We start from the raw sequence: 11954 nt of genomic DNA on the forward strand, positions 1-11954 counted from the left end.
TTGAAAATTTCCCCTTCCTTGATTGTTCCAATTACCCTATTTTGATTTTGACCATAACCTTGATTATGGTTACCACCACCTTGATTATGGTTACCATTACCTTGGTTATGATTTCCATAACCTTGGTTTTGATTACCATAACCTTGGTTTTGATTACCATAATTTTGGCTTTGATTTTGGCCACTAAACCTTGGTTATGGTTACCACGAGAACCTTGATTCCCTTGGTTCCTATAACCACCACCATGATTATAGTTGTCAAAATTGCCTTGGTTTTGGTAATTCCTATTCCATTGGCCTCTTTGATTATCAAACCTTTGGACATTGTTGTTTGAAACAAAATTCACATGCTCACACTCATTGTTGTCAAATTCATCAACACGTTCATTGTTGCAATTGCTAGAATCATGGTCATATGATCCACATACATCACAAAACAAACATCCCATAGGCATATTATGTGAAGTAGAATGAGTTTGAGAGTTAGAAGAAGTACCTCTCCCCTTAATTTGGGAGGGAAGATTTGAAGCTTGAGAAGAGGAAGAAACACTTTCCAACTTGGCCTTGATTGCCGTCATCTCCTTTCCCAAGTTTGTCATTTGAGAGGAAAGATTGTTGATGGCATTGAGATGGTCCACCGAGTACAACGAAGATTGCTTGCTTGAAGAATCTCTTTCCCCATCTTGCCAATCTCTATAGTAAGTTACCACATCCTCTATTATGTCCACAACTTCTTCTTCGGTTTTGTTCATGATTGGACCACCGGCCCCTCCATCAAGACATGCCTTGCCTTGAGGACTCAAACCACCATGGAAGATTTGGATCAATTGATATGTTGGAATTCCGTGGTGAGGACATTCTCTTTGGTACTCCTTGAATCTTTCCCATGATTCATAAAGACTCTCATTTGGCTTTTGCTTGAACCCTTGAATTAAAGCCCTTGCCTCCGCCGTTTTCTTTTGAGGATAGAAACGGGACAAGAAAGCTTTAGTGACATCATCCCACGTTCTCAATGAATTGGGCTTCACCTCTTTGTCTAGCCATTCCAAAGACCTTCCTATGAGGGAGAAAGGGAACAACTTAAGGCGGATAAATTCTTGAGACACTCCATTAACCTTGATTGTGTTACAATATTTTTCAAAATCCTTAAGATGGTTCAATGGGCTCTCGTTCTTTGCCCCACTATATTGTCTCCTCTCAATTAGGGTGATCATTGTCGGCCTAATTTCAAAATCGTTTGCCGGTGTTGTAGGTGGAGCTATGCCGCTCTCGAACCTATATGCACCGGGCACTCCCAATTCTTTCAAGGCAACTCTTGGTTGTTCTCCCATGACTTGCTCTTGTTCAATCTCTTCTTCGCTTGAGGAACTATAATCCAATGTCTTGTTTGCTACTCTCCTCCTTGAGAGAGTTCTTTCAATCTCCGGATCAAAGGGAACAAATGCACAATCTCGGGACCTATGCATACAAAACTCAAAGAAAATATAAGTAGTACGGCTACAAGTGTAGCCTAAAGTGTAAAATCTTTTTGTATTTTGCAAATAAAGTGAAATAGACTCAACAACAACATGCACTCAAAGCACCATTCCCCGGCAACGACACTATTTTGATGGGATGAAGAACGGTAGGTCGTTGGGCTACCACCCCACCCAATCAAACAAAATTTGTAACTCAACAAACCCCTATTAAGTGTAGTGGTAAGTCAAGGTCGAACCCAAGGGAATGGAGGTCGAATGCACAATGCCTAAGTCAAGCTATTCCGAAGTCCAATAAAGGGGTTTATGAAGGAAACTAAAGCTAGAGCTAAATGATGCAAGAACTTGTATGAAATCAATCTAAAAGACACTAGGGCAATGGATCCACATGTAATTGTTATGGAAAATGGTAATTTGGGAGGTCAAACCGACTAAGTCAAGTGATATGAAGGAAGATCAATCATGTATCCAAAATAGCATACCAAGTTAGTTCACCTAGAGGTCTAACTAGCGTCAACTACGCTAAACACTACCTAGGGAACGTCACAAAGCACCTCAATCGTGAAATTGCAAGTTACTAATCAATGGTCCGTATCATAGCAAGCTCACAATGCAATCTAGTGCAATAATCAAAGATGGCCAAACTTCAATCAATCACACACATGCACATGAATTATCAACCAAATTTAATCATATCATCAACTCCATCAATTATCCCCAAATTACTCTAATCCATCACTCAAACATGCTTCACCATTTCCCAAGCTAGAAAACTACTCACTAGCCATGGAAATCAAGATCAAAACTACACTAATCATCAATTTCATCATTAACATAATTGAAATCAAAGATCAAATCAACAATCAATCAAAAAAATCAATAAAACTTCAATCAATCATCAAACAAACTTCAATCAATCAACAATAACATGGAAAACAAATGAAATCAACTAGAATCAAACTTGTATTGAAATCAAGAAGAAGATCCTTACAAAACTTTGATCTAAAGATCAATTACAATGAAGAATTCTTGAACAATCACCAAAAACCATGAGTTTCTCTCTCTTCAATCCTTGAGTTTCTCTCTCCAAAATTCTAATCAAAAACTAACTATATGAAATCCAATCTCTCAAAAAAACTCCTATCAAAAATAGAAAGAAATAACTATATATACAAAGAGGAGGTCGGTATTGACGCCCTAAAATAGACCCACGTCGGTGCGGGCGCTTGGAGGAGAGAGAGTAGCGCGCACGGGAACACACCCAGATTGGTGCGCCCGCACGCACCAGGTGTGCGGCCGCACCCGACCAATGTGCGCCCGCACACTCCCTGGGTGCGCCCGCACCTAGCTGGGTCTTTCCCCCTTCTTCTCTTTGTCCTAGCTCAAGTGGTGCACACATCCTAGATGATGATGATGGAGGACAAGGTAGGCTGAAACTTTCTTGAATTTCTTGAAGAGTATAAGCCATGAGAAAGGCATATACAAGGCCTTGAAGCATGCCCCTTGGATCCACCTTAGACTTGAAACTTCTTGCACAAGCTTTAGGCATGAAAACAATGAAAGATCATAGAGAGGAAGCTCGGGAATTATTGGACAATCAATCACCATGACAAGGGAATAATCGCGTCGTCAAACGACTATCCCTAGATCAAATACAATTTATACAACCTAAACAAACCTAATACGAGTATAAGGCAAGCATAGGGGTCGAACCACAGAGAACGGTTAAACACCACCAAATGTTATCGACAATTAAGCTAGTCCGGAATAGGAGATAAATAAACTAAAGTCTAAAAATGCTAAAACAAGAAATAAAACATTAAGGGAAATGATTTAGGTATAGCATTCACTTGAACATAAACAAAAGCATAGAAGTTGAATTAATTATGAACTAAACATGCTCAAATATCGAAATAAAGGATCCAATCTAGCCGCCTTCCGGGGTCAATTGGCTTCTCCTAACATAGCCTCTATGTTTCCACACTAGAACCATATACTAGGAGGTACTATTAAATAACAATCGATACTAATGAACCTTAACTAAGTCAACTTCCGTTCCTTGTTAGCAAAGATTCACCTTTAATCAACCAACAATGTGCACTTGCAAGAGGATTAAAGAATATCAAGCACATAAAGACTTTAATCACAAATAAATCAACTCTAAACCTAGAACATGCTCAAGATCCAACTACACCACAACCATCCCCTTAATGGGGAAATTACTCACTAATCAGGACAATAACAAGATTAATCAACAAATAATCAAGAATCAACATGATTAACAAGTAATACCAACAACTAAAACAATAATAAAAAGAAATTAATAAAAATAGAGGAGAGAGAGTTAGAGATTCTCATTGATTGAAAATGTAAATCTACAAACAAGATGATCAATCTTCTTCTTCAAAATCCAAGCTCAACAATGGTGAAACCCTCACTTTCTCTCTCTAAACTACCCTAATCCTAAACTAAACCTAGAGAGAGAAGCTCTCCTAAAACTAGGGAAAAAGATCCAAAAAAATGAAGTTCCCTTCTTACAAAACAAGCCCCGCAATATATAAAGAATCGCGCAAAAACGCTGAACAGGACCCACTGTGCGCCCGCGCAAGGATCTGTGCGCCCGCGCATGGTAGCTGTGCGCCCGCGCAGCGGTCTGTGCGCCCTCGCAGCTGCCTGCGCTCCCTCGCAGCAGCCTGCGCGCCCGCGCAAAGTAGCTGCGCGCCCGCGCATTTGTGGGTTGCGCGGCTTGTGCTTTGGTGTGTGCGCCCGTGCTGCTGGCTGCGCGCCCGCGCACCGTTGCTGCGCGCCCGCGCACATGTCGCGCAAAACTTTCTGCCTCGATTCTGCAATTTCGCCAATTTTGCGCGGGTTCTCACAGGGCTGCGCGCCCGCACATTATTCGCGCCCTTGCACCTTGCTTTCTTCGATTCTTCTCTCATGATTCCTTGGCTTCTTCTTTGCAATCCAAGACTTCAAATACCTAAGCACAAACACCAAGGGAAGCAATAAGGTATAGGGAACGGTGCAAACACGCAATGAAGGCAAGCATACAACAATATACACGATTTCATTAAAATCACATCGAGACATGTATGCACGCATTATTTGAACAAAACAACTACAAAACACCCTAAGACAGCTAAAACAAGGCATAAACACTATCCTAGGAGTGACATAAATGTATAAAAAGTAAAATAGAGAAACTAACTACAAAAAGCATAAAATGAAGAAAACTAGAATAAAACTAAGGAAAACTAAAGAAAAGAGTAATAAAATGAAATAAAATTCATCCAAAAAGGGACCAAATGAGTGCCATAAATGTCACTCATCACCACGATTAAGAGACAACGAAAAGGCGACAACGATTGACCCGTGAAGGTTACACCCCATTCATAATCCATGAGATTACTAACTCCATATAGTTCGGAACCATGAAAGGAGGATCGGGGATGATGGTACGAAGTGAGTCATGGATTCACATTCGCCCGTATTGGCCTCTACTCAATTCTTATGGTGAAAAGTATTCCTGTAATCTCAAAGGCATGCAAACAAATATTCAATTTGCTCCAAACTATAATTATGCTAAATTGGTTGAATGTTATTGCAACATATAATTCTAAAATATTGGTGACCACTTGATTAACAACAAGATTAAAAAGGAACTTAACCGGTTTCAATTACACATTTCCTTTAAACATGCAATATGGTGATCAACAATAAAAAATAGAATAAACATCAACATTGGAAGCAATTTAGAAATAATATCGTTAGTCAAAACTAATTATAATAATAACCCTAATCATGATACTAGCAATATAATATAAAATAAGTAATTAAATTAATTAATTACTCACATTTCGCTCGTTCCTTTAAATTTGTACATCATGAATAAATTGTTAGTAACTTCAATAAAACTAAATCAAATTGAAACAATTAAATTGAATAAAAAAGTAGAGTTGATTTGATCCAAACCCATAGTCAATTCTACCTTTCACGCCTTGGTTTAAGGATGGAACCTCAAGTCAAGTATTGACTCCTTGGAGTGCTTAAGGAAGGAATGATGTAATAAGGAAAATAGGTTTAAGGCTTAGAATATGAGAGAGAAAAGAGAATGATTTTTTAGTGTATAAGAGAGGAAAAAAGAATGATTTTTGGTGCCTTAAAACTGAGGAAATCAGCCTTGTATTTATAAAGAAAATGTGTAGGGTAAAGCACGGAACCCTAGAAGTGAAAAGACGCCGTGGAAAAACCCTAGGAAAACACCGCATCACGGTATGTGTACCGCAACACAACTCGAAATACCGTGACATGGTATTTATACCGTGCTGTGGTATTTTCAACGCGTTTCTAAAACTATTATAACTTTTAATCCGTAAATTGTAATAAGGAATATAATATATCGTTAGAAAAATTATCAAGTTGACTTTCCAAACCAATTATAATTAGGTTAAAGTATTTTGTAAATTTTAAGATATCGTCGTTTTAGTGAAAGGGTGTCGGTTTTGGGCCGAGTTTAGTGTTTTGCTTATATCTTCTTCGTTTTAAATCAGAATTGGGCTTATGTTATATCTATGGAAATATTATTTAAAGGCCTATACAACCAAATAATATTTGGATCAACATTATAGGGCCACAAAATCAGTTTATCTCAGTTTTGTTATGTTGACACGAAAAGTGGGTTAAGTTATAGTTTAACAAAATGGGCTAGGAATTGGGTTGGTTTATGAAATGTATTGGGATTGAATAAGGATTTAAGCTCTTCAAAGATTAAATTTGGTATGCTCTGTGTTGTGGTTCATTTTAATGCTTCTTGCACTTTAAAAATCAGAAGTATGGGAATATACTCTAGTCCTTTTTAGAGATATGTATACGAAGTATATCTTTGTTGTCATGCCTGCAATTTGTTACTTATGCAATTCTTTGATACCTTTTTATTTTTGCTTTAAGATCTCAATTTGTTTGATAAAATTACTGCATACAGCTCATATTGTGCAAATTGATCTATTATATTCTCCTGTATCAAGAGTTGGATAAATCTCTTTGAATAACTCCATGAGCTTTATTGTATCTTACAAAGAGATTATGTACCACTTAGAGGAGCAGCAACATTCTTTAAAATTCCATGTAGATAGAAACCTGATTTAGTGTTCAAATAATCAAATATACTTAAAAACTAGCAGCTGTAAAAAGTCTTGCTGCATGAGCCTAAAACTTTAAAAGTGGAGCCCTGATCAAGCTGTTATTTTATGTGGGGGTTATTATGTAACCGGATTTTGTCATTATGGAATAAATATAGAACTGCAAATCCACATTCATAACTATGAGAATTACATAGCAATATAGCATTAGTTGCTGATGACAGATTTTGAGCCTGGGCATCTAAGAATGCGAAAACCAGAGTTTCCATGTGAGCCATGAAGCTTTTAATTTCTATCTAATAATCATATTATCATATTAATCAGTCAAAGTATTTTGGGATTTTGAAGAATAGTTGTTGCTGAGCCTTTCATTGTGGTGTTTGCCGAATTTTTTAGTGACTTGTTAATTGTGAAGACAAAGAAAAGTGTAATGGAGAGAGAAATCTGACGTTAGATTGCATGACTGAGTTTTTTACGCAGGGTTGCTGTGATGGTGCAGGGATCAAGGTATCTTTTTTTTATGGATCAAGGTATACCTAGGTTTTGATTTTGGGTAAGTGTTACATTATTATTGTTTCAATTGATTTTGTACTCCAATTCTTTCAGAGTAATAATTGAGTAATAATTGATGAATGTGTATCTTTGCAACTTTTAGTTTATCAAAATTAATATGGATTTTTTATTTCTATATTTTTTTTCTTTGATGTAATTTATTATTAGTGATTTTTGCAACACCTGATTCTTGCGATGGATTATCTGAATCTTTATCATAAACTCAAGAAGGGTTGTTGTGAGCTGTCTGCAGATACTGTGATATTGATTTGCATTAATTTTGGTCAATTATTGCTTTAGTTTTAATTATATATGCTGCTTGTTTAATTTGGAGTGCTTGCTTGGTCCATTGTTTCCGCTCCCTATGTTCCTATTATTGTGAACTTTAATTAATTTTGGGTTGTGTTTTGCTTTTGTTGCGATAAAATTTGTATTTTTGGGTTGATTCATGAATGGTGAGGATTTGAAAGAAGGGGGTGGTTTCTAGTTATTGCTTTAAAGTCTTAGGTGTGGTTTCTTTTTGAATCATTATAATTGGTATTCGTATATATTACTAATTCAATTTCTCTCATTAGTTGAAATGATCGATGTTGTTCTTGTTGCAGAACGTTGACCACACTGTTATCGACCTTGCTATTGTTGCAGCGCAACGTTGTTGTTTTTTATTCCCGATGATTCAGTATTCCTAGGACAACAATGATTGGTCACAATAAGAACTTTGCTTTAAGCCCCCTTGTAAGCAGATTAAGGAGCAGCTAAATTGGAGATTGATTGAAGTTTCATTGTAAAGAAATGAGCACATTTATTCCACTACAATTAGTCACGAAAAAAGTAATTTTATCTTTTGTAATAGAAAACTCATTACTATTAGATATTGTACACAAACTATAAATATATTTATATACAATAAAATAAATTTGGCCTAATTTTGCTGTGTATATATTGGTAATTAATACTTGTAAACTAGTAATAATTTTTTGTGGGAAATATTTTTTTTGATTGTATTCTAGATAAATATGGACAAGAAAAAGCGTCCCTAATAAAGAAAATATCGACAGAAAAAAGCGTCAACAAAATACTTAACATCAAATATATGAAACTGTGGACACAAAAAAGCGTCGCTATATTATAGATTCTAGACACAAAAAAGCGTCGTTAAAGCTCAGAAAGTGCGCCAACTACTGCAATTTTCGACGCATCGTATAAGAATTTAGACACAGTAAAGTGTCGAGATTTTCGACGCTTTTTAGTGTCGACTAATTTTCTCGACTCAAGTTTTCTCGACGCTTTTTCGAAGCGTCGAGAAATAAATTTTCGACGCTTTTTAGCGTCGAAAAAAGGCTTTAAAAGCGTCCAAAAAGGACGGATTTTCTAGTAGTGTATCGTGTGCTACCCCGCCTCAAGCAGCCTATTGAATGAAGATAACTTCCTTGCCTCAGGAAAAGCTATCGAGAGGTACTCTGCCTCCAGTAGCCTATTGAATGAAGATGACTTCCTCGCCTCAGGAAAAACTATCGTGAGCTACTGCGCCTCGAGCAGCCTATTGAATGATGATCATTGAGTAATTGATGATGATGATGGTTCAATTATCCCCGAACATGGGCCGTAGATGGTTCACTTGTCCAAGAGGGTGGGTTGTAGATGGTTCTCTTATCCTCGAATGTGGGCTGTAGATGGTTTGCTTATCCCCGAATATGGGTTGTAGATGGTTCGCTTATCCCCGAACGTGGGTTGTAAATGGTTCGCTTATCCCCGAACGTGGGCTGTAACTCAAACCTGCAAAATAAAATTTGCTAATGAACTCGCATAGACTGTGATTGACTTGACCAACCAACTTAACCAAGCTTGACTTGACATGACATGAAATCTGTATGACTTGTGACTGTTTGTGTATAATTTGAGTGTGTGTGCAGACACAAGCAAATGAAAATGCGAAAGCAAATATTTCCGTCATTTTTGTCATGAGTGTAGGGTACCGACTTTCTCCCAAAAAAGAAAGACGTGAAAAATGATGTTTATTTTCGAACTTCCCTCTATGAGAAAAAATTTTAAAAAGTTTTCGAACTTCTCCAAAAGTAAAAATATGAAAATGGGAAGAAATTTTGAACTTCCTTGTTGAGCAAAGCAAAATGAATCGCATAGATTTTCTTCTTGTCAAACTGAATTGTTCGTCTTGAAAATAATGTATGCATGATGAATGTTCGTAGGCCATGAGGCTAAGCACAATTACTTCACGTGACACGATCCACGAATGCACTTAGGTCATGAAGCTAAGCAAAGTAATTTGTTGACAATGTATGTTGCTTAGGTCAGGAAGCTAAGCATCATATGTAGTGTGTGAAAAACAAATAAACCATCTTGAAAGTTGCTTAGGTATAGAAGCTAAGCACATGTACAATGATGATTGCTGAGTACTGCTTAGGCTTGGGAGCTAAGCGTCACATAGTGTATGAAGAACAATCTTGATGAATGTTGCTTAGGTCTAGAAGCTAAGCACATATATAGATGAAGTGATTGTTGAGTATTTCATAATGAACGTATCTTAGGTCAAGGAGCTAAGCACGATATGCTTTGTATAATCACATATCTTTGATATATAAATGTTGCTACGCACATTATGCGATACGTGTAACATTGAATATTGCTCAGGTCAGGAAGCTAAGCAAGTATACAATGTTTATTGTAATGAATGTTGTCTTGAAAGATGATGAAGCATTCGCGGTAGGGGAACAAGATTTCATGTTAAAGGGTTCATAAGGGAAGAATGATATGGCTATGTATGTGTGAAAGAAGTGTGTGAATGTGATACTAAGGCTGGCTGCAAAGGTTATGGTGATGAAAAGAAATGTGAGAAGAGTCGAGATGGTGACTCTTTAGGCTCGGTAGGCTAAGTGATGGGGATTCAAGCCCCCAAGTCTAGCTCTAGATGGATAGGGATAAGCATTGGATATTCTTTGACTTGATCATGAATATGAATGTGGCTGCACCTCGATGTGAGGTTGCCTACGTATCCGTTAGGAATCAGGCCGAACGTAGCTCTTATTGAACTTTACACAAGTGTATGTACACCAAAAGAGGTCTTTAGAAGGTTGTAATGTGTTTAATGCTGATGGTTTAAGGAATAAAGGGGTAAAAGGATCAAGACTTGAGAGAAGCCCCCTAAATGTGTAATTGTGTATTTGAAATTTAAACTTTGCAAGTTTTATTTTTTCTCTTTTTTTTTAATTTTTTTTTTAATTTTTTTGCTTTTTTTTAATGCAAAAATCACTACTACAAAAATGGGCAAATAGACCTATAATAAAAGACCCATTGGTTAATACAACGGGTCTCTTTAATACAAGAGATCTAATATTAGAGATAACGGGTCTTGTATGTGTCAAAGGGCCCACCTACAGTTTTGGAAAGATGGAGGGTAAGAAATAAGAGACCCGTGATTTCACTTAACAGGTCTCGTATCTGTGTAAGGGCCCACCACTCAAACCAACTTTTTCTTGGGGCTGATAGCAAAACCCTATTTTTTCTCTTCTTACCTCCCATTTCCCATCACCCTCCATCACGCCGCTATCTCATTCTCTTTCACTTTCCTCTCATCTTATTTTTCTCCCAGTGCAAAAAGCATTGATGCAACCTCCTTCTTAACGCTGACGGTCGCGGCTTCATCCTTCTTCTTAACGCTGACGGTCGCAGCTTCATCCTTCTCCTTAATACCGGCGTTTGAGGTGCAGTATTTCTCTTCCTGTTGATTGTGTTTTCCAATTAAATTTTATATTTAAGCTTCAAATTTGTTGTTAATATCTCATTTTCTTTGTTTATTTAAGCTTCAAATTAGGGCATCAGATTGTGGGAGTTATCTGGATGGTTGTTGAAGATTGATCACCATTGCAGTTCGTTTCAGGTAAAGTGTTTATTTTTTCCTCTGTTTATTAAATTAGTTCAATTATTTTGTTGTTGAAAACTAGTTTATTCATGAAATGCAGAAATGATTCAGATTTTACTGTGATTTGTTTCAATTAATGTTAATTGTGATTGGATTGTCATGTGAAACTATGGAATTTTGAGCAAAAAGTAACATATATTCTATGTCTACACAAGTAAGATTTGTGAAATTAAGAATGATAGATAGAAATCCAATTTGTTTCGTGGAGTTCTAAATTATAATAATTCATTATTTTAATTGTGATTGTTTTTTGTCAGATCTACCTACTTTATGGCATCACAACACACAAAGCAAATGGAGTACTCAAGTCTTAATTTAGCTCATCAATTCTGTCAAATTTTTTTGATGTAATTGTAAATTTAAATTTCAATAAATTCAATATAGTTTTTTTGTTAGGATTTTACGTTGGTTGATTTTTATTTTTTTCATCTCATCAATTTTAATTTAGTTCATTCCAATTCGTATAATTGATTATGTATAAATTAAGTATACAAATTACAAACTCCACTATATAATTAGCTCATCAAGTTTGCAAATTGTACAGCGCATTAAAACAAAAATAATTCAAATGCAAACCGCAAAAAAAAAAAATTAATTATTAATTTTTTTTTTAAAAAAAAAAGAGCAAAGAGACCCGTTAGCTAATTTGACAGGTCTGTTTAATACAACTAAACAGACCCCATATCTCAAATAACGGGTCTCTTTCTCTCATTAATTATCAATCTTATCACTTAGATAACAGACCTGTTATCACTGACAACGGGTCTTTTTGTCTGCATAAACAGACCCCCCATGAGAGGGGGTCTCTTAATCAAAGAGACCCCTGAGATAGAGACCCGTTGAAAGGCGGTCT

The 11954-nt window shown here is 36.5% G+C and overlaps 1 non-coding gene across 1 annotated transcript; it reads left to right on the plus strand.

The window, feature by feature from the left end:
* The first annotated feature begins 839 nt into the window (after window positions 1–839).
* On the plus strand, window positions 840–945 carry LOC145577182 (small nucleolar RNA R71). The gene has a single exon (XR_014098661.1). It is a non-coding gene; the product is annotated as a small nucleolar RNA R71 (small nucleolar RNA).
* The last annotated feature ends 11009 nt before the right edge of the window (window positions 946–11954 follow it).

The sequence above is a fragment of the Chenopodium album genome, chromosome 13 (assembly GCF_948465745.1).
Source record: "Chenopodium album chromosome 13, dcCheAlbu1.1, whole genome shotgun sequence".
Classification (NCBI taxonomy): Eukaryota; Viridiplantae; Streptophyta; class Magnoliopsida; order Caryophyllales; family Amaranthaceae; genus Chenopodium; species Chenopodium album.